Source organism: Gallus gallus, chromosome 3, assembly GCF_016699485.2.
Source record: "Gallus gallus isolate bGalGal1 chromosome 3, bGalGal1.mat.broiler.GRCg7b, whole genome shotgun sequence".
Taxonomy (NCBI): domain Eukaryota; kingdom Metazoa; phylum Chordata; class Aves; order Galliformes; family Phasianidae; genus Gallus; species Gallus gallus.
In genome coordinates, this window is record NC_052534.1 from 39,810,322 (window position 1) to 39,835,932 (window position 25,611).

The following is a 25,611-nucleotide window of genomic DNA, read 5'->3' on the forward strand; positions in this document are numbered from 1 at the left end:
TTGTTTCAATGTAGCTGCTCTTCTGGCTAGTTTTATTGATGGAGAAAAAAAACAAAACAACAGCAACGAAAAACAACTGCCCTGAAAATACATCCACAGTTGCATGTCAGCAGGGAAAAACCGTACCAGCTCACCCGCTGTGTGCTCTGGGGAAGCCTTCTGTACAACATGCTTAAACCCAGCTGCAGAGCACGCATTGCTCCCTGGGGTGCAGGCACCCTCAGGGCTCCCTGCCCTGCAGCTCTCAGCCAGGGCACAGCCCGAGCGCTGCAGCTTGGCTGCGGTCGATGCCCAGCTCTGAGCAAGGCAGCATCAGCCCAGGTTGCCCGCCAGCATGCAGCAGGGCTGTTCCCATTGACTCTGCCTTCTGAGGCATGCGTTCAGTGGGAGCCAAAGTTAACCCCGAAGGGTGAAACATAAGGGGGCTCATCCTTGCATGAAAGCCGGCGGAGCTCTGTGAATTATAAATGCAAAAAATCACATCCATTGCATTTGTTCTTTCCCATCATTTCTGATGGATGTGTGCAGTGACCCTGCTCCTGCCCCACGTGCAGGGCTGGCTGCATATTCCCTGGGCTCTGCACTTGTCTGTGCTCGCCTTCAGATACTTTGGCCACATGCTGCTCAAAGCCTTGCTGCTAACCAGCCCCAGCTTTTCACTGCAGAGCTCTTGGGTGCGAGGTGAGAGCAGGTCTCCAGCCCAGCTGCTGTCTCTCTGATGCTTTCCCTCCCACCTTCTCATCAGAGCAGCCTTTGTACTTCTTGCACTGCCAGAGGGAATGCTCCAGCACGTCTCCCTAGGAGCTGCGCTGGGGCTGCAGGGCAGGACCGAAGGCACAGCTCCTTCCTCATGTGCCAAGGAAGGGCAAAAGGCTCCAGCAAGCATCGCTTTCCCTTCAATTGTCTGAACTGTGAAAACTTGCAGGCAATTTCCCAGCGGGGGTTTGCACTCAGAGCTTTTAAACTCCATCCCCAGCTCTGCTCTTCAGTTTTCTCAGTGACCTTGCAAGGATCACTGCTTCCTGGGTCCTTCAGCAACCTTGCTGTGTGAGCAGCACCACACTGACCCTGCTTGGCAGCCAGGAGGGAGCCTGTGGGGTGCCCGGCCTCACTCACCTGATCGCTTCCTACAGATCACCAAGCAAAGCTATTGCAGAAGGCAGTGTTAGTGCAGCACCCCTTTCTGAGCCTTTGATCACTTTCTGACATGAAATAAGGAGCACCAGATGCTGTACTGCATAGGATACTTTGAATTCCCAGCTCTGTTTTGGGGAGGGAAGGGGGAAAATAAGATCAAGACAGTTACTGGAAGGCAAGCCAGGCACAGACGATAACTGTGCTATGTATAAAATATTTAATTCCACAGTATGAGTCACTCTGACTAGGCTGCTGTTGACCTGGGTAACCTTAGTGAATATTGCATAAAAGGCCCTCTCGTTTTGTCACTATAAATAAAATCTGTGATTATTCATGGGGAGTGCTGGGTTTCTGTTACCATAAGCAGTTTCACAATGGCATTACACTTGAAGATCGAGTTGCGTTCACAGAGCTGTGGGTCACCCGGAGCTGCCACTGTGGGTTGGAGCACTTCTGCCCTCAAACATCTCCAGGAAGAGAGGGCTGCACCCACCAATAACCACCAACACTGACGATATTCAGCTGCAAAGAGAGGGTGTGATGATGGAAAAGTAAAGAAAGAACCTGAAGAAAAGAAAGGGAAAGGAACTAAACATAGTAAGTGGGAAAAAGCAAAAGAAGAGTTAAAATCTCTCCCTCCACATTCCCCACCACCAGGCTAAGTTTAATTGCTGGCTACTGTTTTGTGGCACGGTCACCTCCTGCTCGTGTATTGTAATTGGGCTGCCACTCGCTGTATACACCCTAAGGGAAGGTAGCAATTATTTGATGGATAACCATGAAGTCAGTGTGTTGGCTGGTGTTTGTGATGAGCCCTGTGTCACTACCTGGCCCTGCGAGTGGCCAGTTCTACATCAAACTCGTGATCCTGAGCAGTCTCACGCAGCCTCCTCCCTGCACAGGGCATGGAAGGGGCTTTGCTTGTTGTGTCCTGTAGGGAGAGATTTCAGTGAGCCCAGCAATGCTGTGGGCTGTTGCCTGTGGCAGTGGTTGTACAGACCAGGCTCAGTAGCAGCCTCAGGCAGGGATGTGTCTGCATGAGGTCCTCTGCCCTAAAAGAGGGGGTGAGAACTTGAACAGGGAGAGGGAAGAGCAGAGGGGCAAGGCAGCAAAGCAGAGAGCTGTTTGGGTGCATCAGAGCTGCCCTTTCTTAGATTTTTTTCCTGTATTTACAGATGATTAAACTCTGTGGAATGAGAAGGCAATTAGGTACTTAGCATAAAGTATGGCCTCTTCATTTTTGTTTGAGTTGTGGCGCTGAAAGGAAGTCCTTAATTGCCTTTGTAATTGTCAGGAGAGCAACACAGGCCTGCACAGGAGACATCCCTGCCCTCCAACAAGTGTTGGCAGAGAACAGCCATGGGCTGGGAGATGTCTGGTGGTTGTATTCTGGTGCCTGTATTGCAGCTTGATTAGGGAATTTGAGATGGAGACATGTTTTATGTTGGTGTGAGCTTCAGCAGTGTCGGGATAGGGGAGTGACACATCCATCAGCATCAACTTCGAGTCTGCTTCCCTGATGTGTGCCCTGCCGTGGGCCTCTACAGCACCAGGCCTTCTCCCCGTCCCTCCTGACAGTGCTGCACAGGGGGCATCCCACCACCATAACCCACCCACCTCACCTTCCTGTCCTGCGCAGCACAGCAATGTCCCAGTCACCCCCAGTGCCTCCCAACAGTGATCTAGTGCCAGTGGTTCATAGAAATCACAGAATAGTTGGATTGGAAGGGACCCTAAAGCCCACCCAGTCCCAACGCCCTGCCATGGGCAGGGCTGCCCCACCCCCAGCTCAGGCTGCCCAGGGCCGCATCCAACCTGGCCCTGAACACCTCCAGGGATGGGGCACCACAGCCTCTCTGGGCAGCCTGTGTCAGGGCCTTGCTGCCCTCCGAGTAAAGAATTTCCCCCACAAGTCTAACCTCAATCTACCCTCTTAATTTAAAGCCATTCCCTCTTACTCTATCGCTATCAGACTGTGTAAAAAGACAGACTCCCTCCCGTTCATAGCTGCCATCCTCCAGTTGTCTTCACTGGCTGTGTAAATCAGTCTGTCAGGTATCTCAGCTGCTCAATTTGGTCTTCACAATATGTCCCCACACAGATGGTGTACCTTGTGGCAGATGAAGGTCTTCTTTGTTAATTACTTAACTCTTCGAGCCCTTTGATGCAAACATCTCCATCCACAAGCCAGGTAAGTAGATGTCGTTGGTTCATCTCATGGCAGTGAAAATTAAATCCATGTAGCGATCAGCAGGGTTTAAGTGGAAAGAGACATATGTTAAATGACTTTCCAAGAACATTAAAGTGCTCACGTCCCTGGAGCCCTTGGCTTAGATTCACTAGCAGAGAACATTATTATAATAGAGTGGCAGTGGATTGCTTTAAAACTATTTTCATGTTTGAATTAAAAGACTTTACAGAAAGAGCCTGAATATTCATCTGAGGGAGGGAGGGGGGGAGGATCATGACAAATACAAGCATGCAGCTGCCGAGGATCACATCATTGATCTGGAAAACATTTGTTCATGTTATTTACCAAAGGTGCTGGGACTGGGACTAAAATACAAGCTAACCCCTTTGCAATTCTTTTTCTCATCTATACAAGTTTTCCTGTATGCATCAACTGCCACTCACCAAAAGTTACTATTTTCCTGGAAAGCTGGAAATAATGTTAAGCATTGAGGCATGAGTAGCCAGTGGGAATTTGCTGGGGTGATGTGATACCACTAAATGGACAGTTTTGCTGGGAGCTCAGATACAGCTGAAGTCTCTCTGCTGCTTGCACAGCTCCAGCTAAACTCTGCTGAATTAGCCTCTTCACCTGCAAAGCTCATCTGATGTATTTCTAACTCACCTTTGACTCCTAAATGTTTTTACACCAAATAAGCCACTGTACTCTGCAAGCATTTACACAGCGCCAATATTATTGGTACAATGTACACAGATATGCAGAGGGACGCGTTTTTGGAAAGTGTGGGTTGAGTGTGTGTTTAAGGACAGAAGCAGCGGCATAAGATTAGCTGCAGTTTTAGGCATGAGAAGGCAGCAAAGCCAGTGCAGCACTGGGATGGGAGGAGCAGAAGCGATCGGGAGAGCAGGTTACTGATGCCAGCACTGACATGGCCCTGCTGGATGTAAACTAGCACTGGCACTTGACTTGCTGACCCAGAAGGCTCTGAGGTCTTTGTAAAGAAGTCACAAGTGCCATCTGAAATACTGTGTGCATCTGGATGTTCAGGAAACATGGAGATGTGGCGCTGAGGGACCTGGTTAGTGGGCACGGTGGGGATGGGCTGACGGTTGGACTAGATGATCTTAGTGGTCTTTTCCAACTGTAATGATTCTATGGGTCTATGAAAGACAAGCCCTGCTAATAAGCAGAAGCTTTCTCCGAATGAATTTTTTTTCCTTACTCTCCTTTCTTTATTTCGGATGGTTATTTTAGAAATATCCCGTCTTCACAGAGAGAACAAAAGCAAACTTTGTCCCTGAGCAAATATAAATTCATATTTCGACTGTATACGTGCACGCATATGTGCATACACCTACAGAAACATAGAAAAAAAAACCAAACTCACGGCATTGCTGGGACTTATGTAGACAGTTTTAGCAGTCTGTTTTATTTATTGCACTTCTACTTTGAGAGGAAAATTGGATTTGGGGAGGTGTCTGTCTCTGAGAGTGCATTATTTGAATCTGAATCTACATCAGGCTGTAACAAAGCGCAGCCCGTATCACAGCTTCTGTAGCATTTCATATAAATTCTGTATTTCAAGAATGCTTGTGTATGTAGAATTATTGAGTTTGGCAGCAGAAGTGTTGCATTTTCCTCCTTCTTTTCTTTTGCAGAGTGTTACTAGTTGTTACTGATTAAATCGACGTGATATTCACGAAAACTCAACTTACGGAGTTGGTGGAAAGATATACGGGTTGGTGAATACCCGTTATTACAAATGTAGCAAGGGTTAACTCTGCACCCCTGTTCCTGTGCTTGGGAAAGGCTGCCAGGGACTGAGAGAAGGAGTGCAGGCTTTCCCTCCGGATACTGAGTGGAGATAACCCCACTGTGGATGGGGATCCCCAGGGGTTTTCTTGCCGCAGCTGTGTTTTTTTTCTGGGTTACCAAAAAAAAAAAAACCACTGGCGCTCCTGACAGATCTGACTAGTTTCTGCAAAGTCTTTGTACCAATGTTTTAGCAGAGAGCTGCCTGGAGGAAAGGGCAATAGAATCTATATTTCATAAATTATTACATCTTTATTTATCTGAACAGGACCAGCCAGATTTCAACAAGGACTTGTCTAAAACTTCTGTACGCATCTGTGGTTGTGTACCTGAATTTTCCACTTGTCTCTCTCCCTATACCCAGCTCCTGCAGATACCTCATACCATCCTAGACAAGGCATCCTAGTGCTACTGAGCTCTGTCAAATTCCCTTGGTGGCAACATTTCTCCCTTGTGCCCTAGACAGTTCTGTCAGCTGCTTTACTCTCATGACAGGATGGCTGCATTTCACTGCAAACGAGATGCTTTCTTAGCGTGTGATTGTAAAATACTTTGAAACCCCGGTGGATGAATGATGTTGTATCATAAATATAAAATGAATATTGTTTTACGGTTCCTGAAATATTAATTGGTGCATGGAGCTACTCTTGGAATGTTTTTTTTTACTAAACGTAAAGATCCTTTTGAGTCCTGAATGTCCTTGCTTTGGTTTTTATTATTAATATTCCCTCCAGGAGACATTGACTTTCCCTTCCCCTAGACATGCTGACTCCTGCCTGCCAGAGTGATTCAGCAGCTTGCCACTCACTTTTATAGAAGGAAACTTTTCCGCTGGCTTTTCCTACTGGCCTGGTGTGACCATGGCTGGCTATCAAGCGACATATTCCTGTGGCTGGTCAGTTCCTCGCGCCGACTCACTGCCATGCTGCTGCGAGTGCTTGCTTAGCAGATGGCTCTGTCCTTTACTTGGAGGAGGAGGAGAGCCCTGCAGAGAGAACCAGGGTGGCCTCGCAGCTGGCCCTCTTCCAGTGAAGTAACCAAAAGTTATTTATAATTGGGGTTGGCTTCTGGCGGACACAGTCATCTGGGACTGTAAAGGAAAGTCTTCAGAAAACGTTCAATTGTTTAACTGCAACAAATGCCCATAAAATATCAAGGGATAAAGTATGATCAACATTTCATTTTCTATCTTTCCAGTGCAAAACAAAACAAAACAAAACAAAACAAAAAAAGGAGATAAACCATTGGTTTTGATTTAAGACGAGTAGAGGAATCGCACAATATTTTAATTAAGTTTTGATTTTCCTAATAAAGTGTTAAATAGCTGTCAGAGGTTAAAACTCAAAGCCTAACATGAACCAAATCAGAGACACAGGTGTATACATCTGCCTTCATGGCAACCGACCGGGGTGTCTTGCTTTATTAAAGCATGGTATATGGAGCTACTTTATGTGTGCTTTACGGACCCCTAAATGACACGTTTTTATTGATCTCTTATCACTCTTAAAAATATATCACAGAGAAAAGGAATGTAGCCTTTGATACTGAAAAAGAAATTCAACTGCAGCACATAAAAGATCTGGGAAGCTATAATTCAGTATACAGGGCTGACACAAACCTCAGTGTAGCTGATTAGTCTTAAAAATTCCCGATCACTTGTCTTTAGGGACTGTGTAGGGGCACAGTGCTGCAGTCATTCAAGGGATAGCTTTCCCAGATGCCCTAGGGTAGGCATTTCTTTGCATAAAGCTTTTGTATCTTCCAAACCACCTGAGAAGCATGTCAGCCTCTGACCTGGGAAGCAGGGATGTGGAAGTGTGAGATCCAGGAGCAGAGCCAGCTTTCTACAGCAGCATCTTTTTTGAAAACCTGGCCTCTGCCTGGGTCCCAGCCTGCGAGGAAGGACTGTATCAGCCACCAGCTCTGCATGTGGACTGTGGTGCATTGACGCCAAAAAGCTTGGAGGCCCTTGCTTGTTCTGGAGGAAGGGCATGGCTGAGAGGGGACAGGGTCAACAATGTGTGGGAGGCTGTGCAGTGCCAGGTTTGTCATCCTGTCAGTTTTTGATGTAGGTAGGACATTGCCCCATCCCTGGAGGTGCTCAAGGCCAGGGTGGATGGGGCCCTAGGCATCCTGAACTTGTAGGTGGCAGCCCTGCCCATGCCAGGGGCTCGAACAGGGCGGGCTTTAGGGTCCCTTCCAACCCAAGCCGTTCTGCGATTCTGTGATTCCATGACTCTTTCCCCTCTTGCAGCAACCACTGCCAGTATGGAAATAAACCCTGCTCACAGCAAATAGCAAAGGGCTGCAGGTGGAATGGAGGGCGGAGCAATGTGTCTTGTTTGCAGGGAGGAGGTGGGATGGAGGAGCAGTGTGTTGGTGCTGCTGGATGCGTGGAATTTGGCTGGCAGCTGTGGTGCATCCATTCCCCGCCACAGTTCATTACCTCAGGCGAGGTATGAAGTGATTCTGAGCAATCATTTTTATATCTTCTCGGAAATTAGTCTGCTTCTCTAGTGGCCTCTTACTGTTGCAGGAATTGAGCTGCTTACCCCAGAACGGGCATCGCTGTTGGTATTGTTTGATCTCATAATGTGAAGCAAACCAGATGCTTGTGTCTGATAGACCTGAACATAACCTCAGTGCTGTCTGTTCTTACAACAGAGAAATGCCTTAATTTTACCTCTCTCCAAACCTGAATTTTTGTGCTGGAATAGAGACAAATATGAAATATGTACTCGTATCTCAGGAGTTGTTTCTGGTACTCAGCTACTAAAAATTCAGCTGTGGCCTTCATAAGTTATTACTAATGTTTGAAGTCGCTTTTTTAGCTTATCTGTAAGGAGCACCTGCACTGCCGTATTTACCGAGAGCATGAGTATTTCTTTTGTTTCTGCGGAGAGATTTAAAAGAAGGGATGGGGCCAGTTCATATGCTAATAGAGGTACAGGCAGAATGCTAATAGTGGAGATAAACAATAATGGAGAGAAAAATAGAATTATTTCAGTGGATAGTCTTAAGGCTGAAGGCTGGGTCTCTGGTTTTGAGGGCCTTTTCACCCCAACCTGCCTGTCTGACAGCCAGTTTTCATCCTAATACAAATTCCAGTGAAGGAGAGGTACGTGTGTGGCTTGAACAGTACATCTGTGTTCATCTGAGTACAGTGTCCTCAGGACACCTGGTTCCCTCTGCCACCCACCCCTGCAGCCCACCGCTAAGGAGGCTCCCACTCAATTCACATTCTACATCCATTTCTCTCTCACGCTTTGGCGTGAAGGCTGTGGCTGCCCAGGACCCATCTCAGCACCACCTGAGATGTCTGCACAGGGGAACACGGGCTCTCAGAGCAACCATCTTGCTGCAAGGCCCACCACCCCGTCCTGCTGGTGAGTCAGAGCCCCCAGGCTCAGGCCTGCCTCTGAGCCTTCCAGTGTGCCACGTTGAACCCCCACACCGAGTCATTTGTTCCTGAAGAGATGATGTGGTGACACACGCCTGAGGCTGTTAGTGAACCTGGGAATGCTAACGAGAACCTGATCTTGCTGACAGGGTGGAAATGTGCCTGTGAAGGGCCTAGCACCCGGTGACTCATCCTGTCAGCCTTTGATGTAGGTAGGACTCTGCCTGGCAGGAGGCTTCTTCTGAGGATACGGCACATCAGCCAGCTGAACCGGGACAGGTAAATCCTTTTATCACTTGTTCCCTCCCCTGGCCCCAAAGGATGAAGGAGTCGGCACTCTGTGTCTCTCCAAGCCTGTTCTGTGCAGAGGCTGTTGTTTGTTTGTTCTTCAAGGAGAGTGAGTGAACTGCTGCACTCGCTAAGCGTAGCACATTACAGTCCATCATGCTGTTATGTACACGCAGGTTACCACTGTGCAGTTACAACAGGACTGTAAATGAGCCTCTGAGGCATGAACTCCTAATATAAAGAACTCATAATATAAATATTTCTGTTGAAAATGAGGAGCATAGGATGTTTTTTTTCCAGGAGCTTTGAGGAGAGGGTAAGGCCTCATGACAGTCAGTGAGCAGAAATAACGGTGGTAATTTTCCCAAATGGAGGTCATGCTCAGGGGACAGTGTGAGGCATTTTGTGTGCCCAGGAGAGGAAAGTGGGAAGCCCACAGAAACCACGAGTGGAGTCAGCAGAGCATGTCTTCAGCAGTGCTTAGAAAGGTGCTGGGAGCTTGACAGTGAAAGAAGTGCCAAAGGTAGGAGATCTTCTCAGTGATGGCTGTGTTGAGTAGAAGGTGATCTCCCGTTGCCTGAGTCTTACAGAGCCCAGGGATCTGAGTTTTTAGCAGATAAAACAGGGATCTATCAAAGACACAATGGCTTGTCACTGCTTTCCGAAGAATGGAAACACCCTGCAGAGCTATGAGCTTTCCGAAGAATGGAAACACCCTGCAGAGCCATGAGCTTTGTTGAGTTGCTCACGCTGGGAGTAATATCAACAGTGGAGAGCAAGAAACACCAGAAGCTGTTTTCTTCTCACTCTTGCTGTGGCATCAGAGTACATTTCTTCCTCCTTCCTTTGGCCAGCAGTTTTTCAGAGATCAGGGCATAAGCGAGGGCTCCCTCAGGTACCAGCTGCAGAAACCAATGTTTCCCCCATCGCATTCCCATGTTGCACATGCCAGGAGATGTTCTCCCACCTGTGGGAAGAAGTCTGGCTAATGCTGACAGGCTCAAACCTCATGTATATGCAGGAGTGATGCATTTAAACAGTGAGAGATGACGAGGTGATGAGTAGATGCCTTCTCATGCACAAGACAAACAGACGCACACACCAATCGCTCTGTGCTGGCTCCTCCTCTTTTCCCAGAAGCAGAAGGCATGGGATGGCACTATGAGCTGACAGGGTGGGACATGATTCAAGCCCACCAAAGCAAGTGCTGAAAACAGGCTTCTGCCAAGTAAATCTCCCCAGCAGCAACAATAAACCCCCTGGGAATTTTGTTCTTTGCCATAGGCATCTAAAAGCACTCCTCGTGGAGCAAGGCAAGAGTGAGTGGCTGTGAGTTGAGCAACTCCACAGACACACCTGGATGGGAGGCAGCATATTTCACAGCAACAGCCATACAGATCCTATCAGGGGTGATATCCTCATGGAGTTTACAGGAGCAGATTCTGAGCCTGGATCTCACTTCTCTAGGGCAGAATTTCACCTGAAGCCTGTTGCTGGGGATAGTGGTGGTGGTGTACACAGGTGGGTGATTTGTTGGTGCTGACCCTATCCTGGTGTCAACAGGATAACACCTCTTCTTCTGAAAATGAGATTGGCTGAGCAAAGCTCAAGTGTTTTTCTAGTGTTTCTGCTAGGTGGGAGGATGTAGGAAGAGTTGTTCAGAAGGAATAAAAAGAATACAGAAGGGGAGCTGACAAAGCAGGGATCCTTTAAGCAGCACTGTTCAAAGCATACACATACTTATAAAAACACTCTGCAAGTTACTTCATTACTATTGTAAACTCCACTGGGTGAAACCGGTTACAAGTAAGTGTTGTTCACGATGCTACACCTGAACCTTGCATTGGCATGAGTCGACAGGAGGCATTAAAATCAAAGTGAAATTGTATTTGGATTCCGAACATGAACTCAGCCTATACCACTGGAAATAATTTACACTCTCCCCATCATCCGCCTTCAGGGAGTTTACACCTCCCTCTGTCAGTCTAACTCCTACTTGGGCAGTAGTTGCTTATAATATTGCGGCATGAGCTGCAGGTTCCCTTTGAAATACAGTCTTTCCCAGTCAAAGGCCTTTGGAACAGGGCACTATCTCTTTAGTTTGCAATTATGGCATTCATAGTAGCAAGTCTAAGGAATTTGTGTTCAGAAAACATGCACTGTTCAGAAATGTTTCGTGGAAATCAGATTGCAGAGGGCAAAAATAGCACAGAGACTGCAGAAGGTAGAGATCATTTTCTTCATCCATTTTCCCAGTAATTGATTTCTCCTCTGGCATAATTTGAGGAAAATACTACCATCTTTCATTAATATACTGTCTACCTGTTAAGCAGGATTCTCTCAATGGACTTTTTAAAGAATGCACAACTTTGATCAAGTGCTCATCATAGATCTGACAGAACAATTTAACACTGTTGAGCATCTTCCTTGTAGGACACTCAACAGTGTTCCACACACTTAGTCAAATCCTAGTCCGGGGTAAGTTTCATTTGGGTGAAGCCATTGGAATTGCCTATACTTCTACATGAGCTACGTGACCATTTCTTTGCATGATGTAAGTTTCAGTGACTCATAAAGTCAGATTGTATATGACTAAACAGTAATGCCTGTGGAGACATAATTCAGGGTGTTCTAGTCCTGTTTGATAATAGCCATTTTCCTTCCAGACTTCTGTCTCAGAGGCTGGTGAGTCTCTGCTGATTCAGGCCCTGAATGTTTCCACCAATCTTTTACCTCTAGAAGAGCGGAGAGAAAGACATCTTTAACTGAACTGTCCAGACATGTAATTAATGTCAAAAGTCAGCTGAAGCCTTTCCTGGACGTAACTTACACTGTTAGATTTACATGGTCAGGCTCAACAGTGGTTAACTGGACAGAATCAACAGCCCAAGGTGTGTGAGAAGCTTGTCTTGAAGAGTCCTTTCCAGCCTCATACTCTAGGAATTGATAGAAAACCACTTTCTTATTTTCCATAAGACTATGTAGGACATACCTTTGGCTCAGATCAAGATCCCCCACTATTTGGGCTTCAAAGCCATCAAGAAAGATATTCTTATGCAGTTCTTTCTGTTTAAAACTCCTCCTTGTTCTTGAAGAAAATCCATTGCTTCAGAGTCTATTCCCTAGTGACAGTCGTGTGTGGAACGGTCTGTTGTTGTTAAAGACTGATGCAAGGTCTTTCCAGCCTTTCCCGTTCTCAGCTTGACTCAGTAATAATTGATGGCTCAGCTCAACCACAGGGTTAAGTGATGAACTCATACATATGCCACCACTTCTGTCTTGATATAAAATAGCAAGACTATTTTTTGAAGGAAATCATGACATCTTTATCTGTAGGTTGACTTTGTCCTCAAAGTTCAGCTGTTCAAATGCTGATTTTCACTGCATCCTCCACATTACCCAACACATGGAGAACCGAGCCTGCAAGTCACAGAACTGCTGTTCACAACTTTTTTTCCTCATAGAACTACATTTGGGACCACAGACTTCATTCAGTTGGCACTTTCAGGCTCTTAGACTCAGGAAGAGTTGCAGCTCATTGCACACGAGCCTCTGCTCAAGCAATAGACAGGGCCTTCTTCATGAGCAGAGGTAAAGCAATAGATACTGAAGCCATTCAAATGAATTCTTTGGGCATCTACAACTTCTGTGTAGGTGATACTCTTTTTTTCTTAACATGAAAAAATAAATAAAACCAGTTGAGTCCAAATAGCCCATATGAGTCATGAAGAAAACATTCTTCCTCCCCCTGAGACAGTTAGTCACCCTTTCCCTACCAGGAGGTGGAATTTGGGTAGTTCTGACTGAAGTGCAAAAGATATGGAAGTTGTTTTTAGATATAGACAATTATGTTTATTATCTCATGAGATGACCAGAATCACCTTTTACATGAAGCTAGTGCTGTGTTGCTAGAGAATGGCGTTGCTGAATAGCTTTTGTTTTACCTGTATCTCTGAAAATTCTGATTTTTAGGTTATATTTTGAAGAATTGATGACATGGAAGAGAATGGTGTCTTGTATGTGGTCTTCATTGCATGTTCACACCTGAGAGTATAAGAATCCTGTCCAAATCCTGCTTTTTCAATGGCTGTTGCTTCAAAGAAAACATTCAACAGTTGCACCTCAGCTTTCCAACTATGAAATGGGAATTGTAAGGGGAATTACAGCTGTCCTGTGCCACAGGTTGTTATTCTGTGGCTGAATTAGTCGGTGGTTGGAAATCACTTTCAAGCAATAAAGTGCTACCGTTTTAATAGCAAAGTTGCCCTTTTCCTCAGGAGCCCTATTCAGAACCTCTCAACCTTGACAATAAATTGAAATTGAAATCTTTTGAGTTCTCACACGAATACATTATCTTAATTTTTCGAAGGGATAAGATTTTGTGCAGAAAGTGATTTTGAATATGTAGTAACACAAGTTTAGCTAAAGCTTTTTCTACATAATTATAGTTTTTAATACAATTCTCTCACTATTTTAGATTGAAAATGAGGAAATATCCTTTGTGTCCAATCCTAAATTGCCTCTGTTTTTTTGATATCATTTCAAAGGATAAGGATCTAATTCTCCCTTCCCCAGTATACTTTGTAGTCATTTACACATGTAAAATGCTATCGTTCTCTCCTGGAAACATACACCAAAATGCAAATTACTCTACAAGAGAAGCTTGCATCAAACTCAAGTACTCCAGAGGATAAGGGCAAATGAGCAGCCTAATACAAACAATCCAGGGAGTGAGCTTAAAGCCAGTCAAGTACTAATCCATGGTCCTAGTGGTCCTAATCCATGCTCACAGCCTTAACCTATGGCAAAAGAAAGGTACCTGACCTGTGGAGGAAACTGAGGTAAATACCTCATATCACTGCAGTTTCAAGCACACAGATGATTCTAAACGCGCTTCTGATCTTGTCATTTGGCAGTTCTTCTGTTGGTCCAGACCCTCAAACTAATCCACTGCAAATGTCTTCCAAATATAAAACTGCCACTTGCTGTGTAAACTCACTGCACACATGACCTTACGTATATCAAAAATCAAACAGTGGCTGGCAATCAGTTTAATAGGAGTGGTTACTGAGCACACTTCAGCTGTGAGCAGAGCCAAAGATATGCTAAAAACAGGCTTGCATAGCTAGCCCTTGTTCCCAGTTGCAGACTCTGCCTGGGCTAGCTTGAGGAGATGGGCTCAAGGAGCAGCTTACTGCTGCCTAAAGAAATGGGTCGGGTTTGGTCCCAGCCTTTACTGTTCCTGGCCATGGCCCTTCTCCTCTTTGGCGCTCCTCCAATTAAAAACCTGCACCTGGGGTTGAAGGATTGCAGGGTACAGGTGTGCTCCGTCCCTCTCTGGAAGTTTTTAAGAAGATAGTTATGGCACTTAAGGACATAGGTTAGAGGGTATTAGGGGGGCGGTTTGACATTGGACTAGATGGTCTTAATGGTCTTTTCCAACCTTAATGATTCTATGGTTATTTTGGGCAGTCAGGTTCCCCACGTAGAGCTTTCAGTTGCAGGACTGGCCCAGGACAGCTGGGCTTTATTTTCCTTTTAAAGCAGTCAGTAAACCCCCAGCCCCATGCTGTACAGGGCTGTCAGAAAACATCAGCCAGATGGGCTTTTCTGCTCGCTGCCCCCCATGTACTTCTCTCAGCCTGGGGCAGTGAATGGACCAGAAGAAGCAATTTGGCATGAAAATGGGAAACAGACAAAGTGTCTTGTAAACCTGGCCTCTGAAGAAGAGATATGGAGAGAGAACAGAAAAGCAATTACTTCAGAAAGCCAGGTTACTCCTTACTCCAAATTAGCAGAGCTGCTTGGAAAAAAAAAACCAAACACAGATAAACCTTTTTGTAGCTCAGCTGATGCCTTTGCTAAAGGTGCTCTGCTCTCAGCGAAGCAGCAATTTCCTACGAACACGCTTGGTCAGATCTCCTGGGCACAGGCCCAGGATCTGCAAATCAGTGACATGGGGTGCCTCCCCAATTTGAATGAGATCTTGGAAAGATTTGTGTGGGAAAGACACCCAAATCTGAAGGAGGCCATATTGCCACTTACTGAAATCCTCACTGAAATGGGACAGACATTTTCCGATCAGCCGTTTCAGAACCTGGTTGGGTCAAAACTTGGCCCTGGTGATATTTGTCCCAGTATATGGGTGCCTACACAGTTGCCAGACTTTCCAGGTGATGTAGCTAAATCACCGACCACCTACTCTTCTTCCTGAGGTTTGTGAAAGTTATTAGTACTCAACAGCTTTCAGGGTCAGGCTTGTGATCCTCACTTGAGCAGTGGTTGAGATATCTAGGAATAATTAATATACGTATCATAAATGCATTTGATCTCTTCTTGATGTATGTGCAAAGAAGTATTTTTGCGATGTGGCTCCTTGCCAGTGTTCCTGAGAAAGTCACAGATGCAATTTTCCATCTATAAGTTGATAAAACACTATAATTAGGTTCTGAAATATTTCTAAATCTCCTTCTGCAGTAGTTAACCCCTATTTGTTAAGAAAAAGAAAAAAGCCATCTTTCCTTCTGAAGCCCCAAGCAAATAGCTTGGTTCTCTGTCCCCATGACTGCGGTGTGTCATCATGCACCAAAAGCTACGTGCCTCCTCCTCCCAGAGCTCTCGTATGAAAAGTTTGCAAAAGGGACTTTGTTGGTGAGTTTCCTGACTTGCTTCCTGGCTTTCATTTTTGATTTTAGTGCTGTGCTAGAACAAACGTTTTGCATTTAATATTAAAGTTTCTGGATGATTTCTGATTTCATTAGATTAATTCCAACTTCCTGCCCCTCGGTAGCTGATTTGAGTGAATCAAATTATGTTTGGTCTATTCTGGCAACGGCCCAAATTAGCCAGTAACCCTAATTTGCTACTCCATCTCTCAAAGAGCAATCCATCTCTCAAAGAACAAATTAAAACATGACTGTCTCATATGTCAGTTGAGATCTTCTATCTTTCCTTTTGCTCCTTTCTTAATTGATAGGATTTCCTCTTTCTTTGTTGTGCTCATGAAGGCCTCTAGATTTACTGCTCTTAAAGTCAAAGTACTTTGTCTACAGATCAAGTACAGCGAAGACAGCGGCAGTTTTCAGATTATCCTGCCCATCCATCTCAGTCCTGGAGGGGGCCAATTTGTGAAACAAGAATTGGACATTCTCTGTGTCTGCCTCCTCTTCTCCTGAAGCTGCAGCCGGGGAACAAATCACTGGCTATTTCAGGGTCTAAGGGTGGCAGAATGAAAACCTGGACTTCAAAAAAGCAGATTTCAGCAATTTCAGAAGGCAGTTAGGCAGCATCTCTTGGGGGGAAATTCTGAGTGAAGAAGTGCAGGGAGCTGATGGCTGTATTACAAGCAAATTGGCCACTTGTCTTACCGCAAAGGAGCAGTAGAGTTTACAGTTAAACCTATATAGCTGCATCAGGAGCACTTCATTACTTGAAATCCAAAAAAAAAAAAGAAAAAAAAATAGGAGTTTTGCAAATAGCAAAACCAAGGCAACAAGGCAATGTAAACAATATTTCTGAATGCTTAAGAAGCAGAAGTAAAGCAAAGAGAGATGAAACTCCATTGCTTAATTGACGCAGAGAACAAATAAAGTATGACAAAGAGATGTTTGAAGTATTCAATGCTTTTCTGGCTGAATCTTCATTAGAAAAAAAAATCACCATGAAGTAGCATTCAAGTTATTGAAATGCAGTAACTGGCTCACAAAGCGCTTGTATCAAATTGAGAAGGCATTTCATGTTGGATTCTACAGGGGAATTTTTTCCTTGGGACTATTTCTGTTCACTGTCTTCATTATCGGGGTGGATGATGGAAAAGACTTCATAAGCAGCAGACACCAAGCTGGGAAGGAGCTATAATGAGTTTGGAGGACATAATCAGAAAAAGAGTGATCTTGATGAGATGGAGAATTGATCTGGGCTCAGCGAGATGGAATCGTTCTGGGACAAGTTGGAAGTATTACACATAGAAATCAAATGCGTACATACTGAGTGCACAAAAGCTGCTGAGACAGCAGCACATGAGAAGGGGAGCAGGCAGTTTGGTGTGCCACAATCTGAGTGAGCCAACAATATGCTGCTGTTTGGACAAAGGTGAATCTTTGGGTAGGAGGTGTTAGCAGGCAGATAGTATGAGAGCTGCTGACATCCCACCTGGTACAACGTGTCTGGATTTGGATATCATACCAGAGGCAATTAGGGCAAAGCAACAGAAAAAGGAAACTTTCAGGAAATGTGAGATGATGGGGATTTTTGTTTTGTCTTGAAAATGGTTGACTGAGGGGAATCACAAACTGTTCTTTTTTTTTCTTTCCTCCTTGCCTCTGACAGGTGGGATGAGAAATAATTGGTTTAATGTATAGCAACATACCCTTGGAGTAGGTGTAACCAAAGACTGTAGGAGAGCCGTGTGTCCTGGAAGGAACAAGGAAGGAGATTACAGCATTGTCTTCACTGAAGACTTTTCAGAGCAGATGAGAGGGCATAGGCAATGGCCAAGCACCTCTCAGGACATCTCTGATCTTCTTCATGAGCCAAACCATTGGACTGGGAAGAGACTACGTGACTGTATGGTCCATTCCTCCTCCCCAAAGCACATCTAATTACAAAGTATTAATGTGTGTCAGGAAGCAATGCAACAGTTATTAAAATAACTCCACAAAATAGGAAATAATACTTCTGTGAGTCATGGGAGGTTACAGCAATACAGTGCTCTGTAGGTCACCAGTTTGCCCATATTAACCTGCAGCGTGGAGTTAAACCAAAAGAGATGACAGAAAAAGAGTCGAGCTGGGATAAAACTGCAGATGAGGACAAGCCATCTGCAGGGACAAGATGAGCCCTTTCCCCCTTCAGGAGATGAGCATTGGCCTGGGGGTGAATACCTGCCTTCCAGAGCTTCAGGTCTGATTCTTGGCAAACATCATGGAAGCTGTCAGGAGGTGAGGTTCAGCTTCAGAGAGTGCTATGAGACTGAGAGAGATGCTGGGGGTCAGGACAGCACCAAAAGGTACTGTCACCGGAAACCAAGAGTATAAAGTGGAACTTGGTCATGGCCTCAATAAATGCTAGATACAGACACAGTGTGGATTTTGTCAGCAAGAAGGTGGTGAATGCAAAGAGCCTGAGTTTACTGACTGTGAGATGTAAACTGTTTGCTCTTGAGGAAGAGGATGGTTCATTAGTTCCTGTAAACCTGGGCACAAACAGACCCGGAACATCCCTGTCAGGGCACAGGAAGGCTCAGTGGGACAACATGAACCCCTCCCCCCAGGCAGAGGATGGAAGATGGCCTCAACCCCATGTTCTTCATCACACTTGTTTCTCGTGATCTGTGTTTGAAAAGAAAACAGGCTTTATCCTAACATACTGGCATGTACGTTGCCCCAAAATGAGTTATTCATATAGGATGGGACCTGCAGTGGTACTCTGGGGAAGAGAGGAGTCCCAGGGAAACTTGAGCACGAGTCTTCAACTTTTCAGTTTATCCCCACTTTGGCTGGAGTTATTCCCATAAGGCGATTATTGCTTTCAAAGCCAGTCCTGCTTTTCCCTGCGCCTGGAAGGCCACTCCCCCAGTGCTGTGTATGTGCACCAGCTGGCTCTTTTCCAGGCACTGCACAGTGAAGAAATGCCTGCTTGCGTACCTGCTGCAAGCTATTTACATCTCACTTTCATTGGCAATAAATTAGCTCTGTAGAAGAGCTCCAAGCAACAGTTGTTCCGAGCGAGGAGGGAGTCTGGATTCTGTGACAGCATTTAAACAGCCAGCCCTTATCATCACAAATGGAGGAGCGCAGGGAGCTTGTTGATGCAAACCAACATCAAGTGAACTGTGGCTGCCAGCAGAACAGCTTCCCATGTGAAAACCCTGAGTGCCTTCTTCATGACAAGGCCGCAGCAAAGCCAAATCAAGGACAGCGTCTTTTTTTCCCCAAACCAGCTGTTAATGGAATAAGTAATTCTGCCTTTCACATCTCACTCACTTTATATGCATTCTAATTAATTCTGTCGGGGAAAATAATTGGCTCAGATCGGGTCGATCCAACTGAAGTTCTAAATAACTTTGGTTGAATGGTATTTATATTTCAGAAACGAGCTTGGGTGAAACGCTCACATGCTCAGCATACTGAGCCTGTGCTAACTTGGCATAAAAATAGTGCTGTGGTCCGTCAAGTGGCATTAAGCCCCATCTGTAAAAAGATGTCCAGCTGCCTCTGAAGTGCAGCTCTCTGTGGGGCTGGAGGGGAGTAGAGCAACCTGTGTCAGCGCTGAGCGGTGGGCAGCACAGGCACATTGCCTGCCAGGGAGGTGGGATAGGAATTGCCCTGTGGAGACAGAGTGGGAACACTGGAGCTGGTGGGCAAAGATCTGGAGGATGTGGTCGTGTTGGGACAGTGCCAAAGCGGAGATCAGGCAGTAGGAGAGAGGGATGAGGATTTCAGACAGAGTTGGGGAGTTCTGGTGTATGGGAGGTTGAAAGGGGCATTACATGCAAACAAAAAGCTGGGACTGCCCTCACCTGAGGGACAGAGATAGTCAGAGATGGTGGACCCAGGTGCTGGCAGGGAGATGTCATTCTGGGAGCCGGACCGCCACGGTCAGTATGTGAATACACATCCCATGAAGTGGGGTGCTCTTGTGCCTAGTTATTTAAGGCGTGAACATCTTGACTTAAGAAACAGATGGGCGGCAGGTGTTGCTGTGCTGAAGGTCAGAGCTACACTAAAAGCACCTTCAGTTGTCTTCATCCTACAGTTTCTCTGTGAACATTTGGGCCAGCGCTTCTCTCCCTCTCCACCTGAGGAGTTTTAGATCTGCAGCTAGATCCTCACTCTGCAACTCAGCTTTCATCCCTGCTTGCCATAGCATCAGCCCACTCTCTTGGATCCTAGAAAAGCAAATTCATCTTTCCATCTGGTCCTCTTCATCTCCTTATTGAATAGGTAGCATTTGCCTCAGATGGCTCGCCCCATACTGAAGAACAACATGTTTCACACTGCACGGAGTGTCACAAAAGGCCTTATTTCCATCAGTGAATCATGTAAACTGGCTCTCCTGCTGCAAACCTACTCCGCTCGCCTGTGTTGGCTGCGGGGCTCCTCGGAGGAAGCCTGGGTAAATGAACAAGTGTGAAGTGCAGTGCCACAGCCTTCTGCACTTCCTTTCTCCCCACTGCTAAGAATAACATCTCATTTGTAAACAAAGCAGCTCCCAGGCTATTTTTATAGTGCTTTGGAGATGCGTTGGATGAACAAGCCCACATCCTGCTTTCTTCCTGCACCCCAGGTCACACCCAGCACAGGCAGCTGCTGCGCTAGCTGTGTCAGATCGCAGCGTGCAGCCGACGTGTTTCCATCCTGCTCTGGAGGAGCCACCCTTGCTAATGAGAGCAGCTTTCATTCCAGCTGAGTTCCCAGATTCTCTCCCACTACCAACAGGACCTGCAGGCGAGCAGCTTCTGATGATCACAGTGAGGACACACACCTGCAAGGGCTTGTTCCCGGGTAGAAGGCACAGAGCATTTGAGCACTTGGCACTGTCACACCCAGAGCCAAAAAAAAATCCAGCCAACTGGCAAGGTTTGCCACCACCAGGGCAATTCTTGCTATTGCTAAAGAGCCTTTATCACCTTTCTCAGCCCTGCAAAGCAGCGCACTGACGGGAACGTTTCTTTTAGCCAGCTCCTGTGTTGACTCTGTGGTTAACTTCCCACAGAAGTCAAAGCTCTGAAATTGAATCAGCAAACAGAAACACGGGAGGTAAATGACGTAACATCCAGCCCACAGGCTGCACCACGGGCTGCTCCTCTCTGTGTGCCTGCTGCAGGAGGCCAGCCTGTGAGGCAGCACAGAGAAAGGCTGCTCAGAGCTGGTGGCTGTTCCTTTTTCTTGCTAGCCTAAAGGAGCAAAAGGGATTGTAATAAAGCTACTAAAGCTAATGGATGGTGATTGCAGCAATCACAGGAGGAGTGGAGCTAGTCTTAATGCGGCTAATTTGTACACCACTAGCAATAAAATTGTGGCAGCTTAGAGCCCAAGATGCAGTGTGGACAAAGTGCCTGAAGCTGTAGTACTGCATCCTGTAACACTGCCGCTTCTATACCTGAGTTAGCTTTGCTGATGCTGTCCCAAGTGCATGCAAAGATGCCTGTAGCTGGTCTGTCTGCAGTGAGGATGGGTCCAGCACCAAGAAAGCAGCAAGGGACTGAGTGCCAGCACCTCTCAAATCTTTCCTGGCAGAGCAGTGAAATCAACAGGTACCTTTAACAAGCACTTTGAGCCTTCCACAGGTCCTAGAGCCTTCAGGAACAAAAAGGAATTTGCCTTTCCTCGATTTGCTGTGAAGGAATGGGTCAAAACAAAAAGCCTCCGGTAATGATGTGAAAGGGATTCAAGCTGGAGGGAAGGCTCAGACACCCTGCCACCCTCCCCAGGACCCTTCTCAGCCCCACAGCTCCAACAGCTGGAGCAAAGCTTGACCATGGTGCATTCACTGCCCATAGGATGAGTTGGATGAAATCCTATGACCTGTGTTAGAAATCAGGCACTTTCTGCCTTTAGTCTGAGTCCAGGAAAGTAACCCAGGATTAAAGAATACTCTACCTCAGGAAATCTCAGTGAAAGCCTTACCCGTTTCTTACTTTCACTTAAGTGTTTTCACCCATCCATCCCTCCCTACACTCACTTAAAGATTTATTTGGTTTCTCTCTCTCTCCAGGCTCAATCTAATTAAACACACACACACAAAAATTAAAAATAAAAAAAGAAAAGGGGAGCTTTATTCATGTGAGCGTTCTGTGAACTGTACTGAGGAAAAGTGCTGAATACACCAAAAAACATGGAACAATTTTTATGTGACTAGGGTCTTTCTTTTTCGGGGATTTTTTTCCTTCTTGCTCAGCAAAGCTCTTTTTTCTCTTAAGTAAAGAAATGGCTGAAACCCCACACTTCGGTACAGAAAATTCAAGCTCAATACAATGACAAAAACATGAAATGTTATTTTATCGGTCACTGAATTCCTTTTCCACACTGGGAGCATTTCCATAGAAGTGATTAACAAAATAAAGCCCTGATCCCATGAGTTTAAAAAGCTTTTAAAATGGCGAAATTAAGCTTTTAGGCTATAAGTTAGACATAGGATTGTCTGGCAAGGTCCATGTGACTTCCATTTCCATACGCATTACGATACCATCTTTCATCTTGAACCTATGTACTTGCATAATGGCATTTCCCTGGGAACCTTTCCTATATTCATTGTCCAAAATAAATGGTGATCTCACGATCAGGTATTTCATACTTTCCATCATTTCTCCTCATTATTCAGAGTGTGTCTCATGCCTTATTTACAAGCCATGATTAAAACTGTGCTGCGGAGGAAATGGGCTGCAATTTCCAGATTAATTTTTCTGCATAACCTTTTGTGGTAGCGTCCAAGTGCTTCCCAGGCCTTTGTGGGTTTGTCTAGACAGCTTCTGTGTGAGGTCCTGTGTCTGCAGGGCTGCTGGAGGCAGTGGTGTCAGAGAGAGGGTTGGGAAACAGGAATGTTAAGAAAGGCATTCATAAGGCAACATGGAAAAGAAGAAGTGAGACAGGAATTAGTCACAGTGCTGAGAACAGAAGGGAAGGATGAAGGAGGGAGTCAAAAGGATGACAAGCGTTGGCGAACGGGGGCTCTGGGAGGGCATCCTGTGAGAGGCTTGGTGGCTGCAAATGTTGTCTTTGCATAAGGAGACAGAGTACTTTCCACCCCAGTAAGTTGCTTGCCACACTGCAGTAAGTCTACTGGTACAACCACATCTCACTTGGTTCCTCCCATCCCACTCCTAGAGGTTACAACTGCACAGAGTCACAGAATCATAGAATTGTAGGGGTTGGAAGAGACCTCTAGACATCATTTAGCCCAACCCCCCTTCCAAAGCAGGTTCCCTACAGCAGGTACAGCAGGTATCCCATCCTTCCCCTTCCACCCTGCAAACCCAACCGTGTTTTTCCTTATGTATTCGCGGCTGTTTTGCTCAAAGCACACTTGAGCCCGCAAGTGAGAATGAGGGGAACACCTCGGTGCTGGGAGAGGCAGGGGTTAGCAGGAAGGTTTCTCATTGGCTTTCTCACACTGTTGCCAATTGCACTGCATATTTTGACACCTCCGGTGGTTATAGCTGTGGCTGTGCCATTCCCCAGTGAGACTGTTTCTCAATTAAAAAGCCATCACATTTTGTTAAGATGAAAGAAAAGCACCTCTCAGAACTAATATTTGCAGAGCCACATAGGTAGATGGCAAATACAAGTTGAATGTTCTTTATCAGAGCACACTTTCAATGTACCTTTATGAATAGGGCGGGTTTGTTTGTGCACCGGGCAAGGGAGGTGAGTGTATTTGTTTGCATTTTAAGGCAGGTAGGTAACTCTTTCAGTGATAACAGAACGTGATCATTTCTGCTTTTCTGATTCTGTTATTCCACTGTTTTTCTGAATCCAATGCCTTAAGTTTTAACCCCGATACGAGGAAATACATTCGAGATTGAACCCTGTCCAGCAAGCTGCCAAACATCTGTATTTCAGCAGAAACTAGTGTTATGCCTGGGTGACTGTGCCCCAGAGCTAGGCTCCCTGTCACTGCAATGCTGTGGTAGAAAATGTCATATTGGATGTATGGGTCGATGACGTCATTAACAAAGTGGCCTTATGCAGAGGGGAGTCAATGCATGATGATGCCCAAGGGTTTTCCTTAAGAGCAGGTCCTATGGTAATGACCGGTAATGCGGAGAACAACAGCCTATTAAAAAGGATTTTTTTTCCAGCGAGTCCACTGTGACTGAATTTCCAGGAACAAAAGAACTTGCCTCAAGCTCATGCCAGTGTCTCTGTTACTTAATACATGGGCAATGTCAGGAGGCTGTTCTGAGGAAGGCAGCCCTCCCTGTCACTGACCCCACCAGCACGGATTCCCTTTCTCCTCCTGCTTCCCACCAGGCTTGTGGCCAGTGTGGGCACTCCTGAAGACCAGGCAAAGAAAGGCAAACAGCAGGTCTGCAGAGGGGATTTGGCACAACAAAGCTGTGAGCAAGGCTTTACCACCAAGCCATAAACTGCTCCCACAACACCTCCTGGCTGGCTAATGGCACACCTAATAGACTGAGTGAGTGAGTATACATGGATTCACTGACTTGAGAATCCCTGTCCCTATTATGAATGCACCGAATGAGGTATAAGCTCAGGCTCTGCAAGGCAAAGTAGATAAAATAACATTAAGATCTAATCTTCTCTAGATTCCTACAAGCCTCTGGGAAGATGAGGGATTCATGATGGGTGTTTATTTTCCTATAGATTTCTAGTCATACTTCTGTTGCTTCCTATTACAGACATATATGGTGTTTGTTCCCTTCCCACTCTACCAAAAAAAAAAAAAAAGAAAAAAAAAGAAAAAAAAGAGAGAGAGAGAGGAAGTGAATTGGGGGGAGTCCAATTACTGGAACTTAATTAAAACAATTTAAAAATGACTTAAGCAATTATCTAACAAGTGATCTCTTTGGTAGCAGCTGTACACAGACAATTTATTAGTTAGTGAGGCCAGCCCTGTTTTTTTAATACAAACAGACTAATTAATCAGTGGTTAACTCTTGTAATGACCAACTCTGGCGTTTAATTATTGCTGCTGTCATCAAGCGTAATCACTTATTTCCCAGGGTTATTATACAAACTGCCAACAGTGACCAGTCCGTGTGAAGTTTGAAGTGCTTTCCCAAATCGTCTCTCATTTCCAGGTCCTCAGGACTTTTTTAGAGCACATGTTTTTCCCAGTGTGAAAAGTTCCACCCAGCTTTTTAGCTCGGTGGCAAACTTCCAGGAATGCTGAGAATTTTCTGGGAAGAAAATCTTCCCAGTTCTTCCATGCTTTCGTTGCTGGAGCGGGAAAGGGGAAGGAAAAAGTGTTTCTTTCCCACATGAGCAATCATACAATGATAAAACCATAGAAATGCTGGAAGGTTGGAAGAGATATCAAAGATCGCCTTGTTCCATCCCCCTGCCATGGACAGGGCTGCCACCCACCAGCTCAGGCTGCCCAGGGCCCCATCCAACCTGGTCTTGTACACCTCCAAGGACGGGGCATCCACAACCCTCAAAAGGAGGCACAGGCATTAGGTAAGGCACAAAAAATCTCAGAGGCGAACCTGCCTGCCTGGAAGGTCCATCTGTGGCCACCTGAGCAGGTGCAGACTGCTGACTGCGCTGACCACAGTGCAAGCTGTGTGCGCAGGGAGCTGCGATTACCCAGTCCCGTGCACATTTCTGGGAGTTAAAGATTTTTTTAACACATTTAATAAACCTGAAATGCCCAGCAACAGATGCCAAATTTGATCATCTCGCCAGAGCTGACAATAAAGAGGTTCACACAAACTCAGCGGGAAAGAAAGCAGAGAGAGCAGAGGAACTATTAGCAATGGGGCTAGCATGAAGCAATTGCAAGCGGCAGTCAGTAGGGCAGTAAAAGCTAATAAAGTCTTGATGTACAAACCAGACTAATCAAAGAGCAGGTCCCGTGTATGTATCTCCAGTCTCCTTGGCCTTCACGCAGCAGCCAGTGGGAATAGCTTGATTGCTTCTTTAGATAAATGGATCCCAAGAAAGCAATACCCGAGCATCTCTGTCAACCCACTGGACTGAAACAAGACTTCAAAACTGCTGAAATGAAGCAAACAGCTTCCTCGAGTTTTCAGGCTGTCAGCTCTCAGCAGCCTACTGATAGAAAAAGCCCTGGGTTGGCTTTGAAGGTCTGAGTCAGC

At 45.8% G+C, this 25,611-nt stretch overlaps 2 long non-coding RNA genes across 2 annotated transcripts in view; one reads left to right on the plus strand and one right to left on the minus strand.

The window, feature by feature from the left end:
- On the minus strand, nt 1-25,611 carry LOC101750503. The gene is made up of 2 exons (XR_005858209.2): nt 3,248-25,611; nt 1-1,701 (listed from the first exon to the last, which is right to left on the minus strand). It is a non-coding gene; the product is annotated as an uncharacterized LOC101750503 (long non-coding RNA).
- The window catches only part of LOC121110371, a 27,933-nt gene continuing 5,245 nt past the window's right edge, over nt 2,924-25,611 (plus strand). The window contains exon 1 of the long non-coding RNA XR_005858210.2: nt 2,924-3,328. This is a non-coding gene — a long non-coding RNA (uncharacterized LOC121110371). The remainder of the gene's footprint in view (nt 3,329-25,611) is intronic.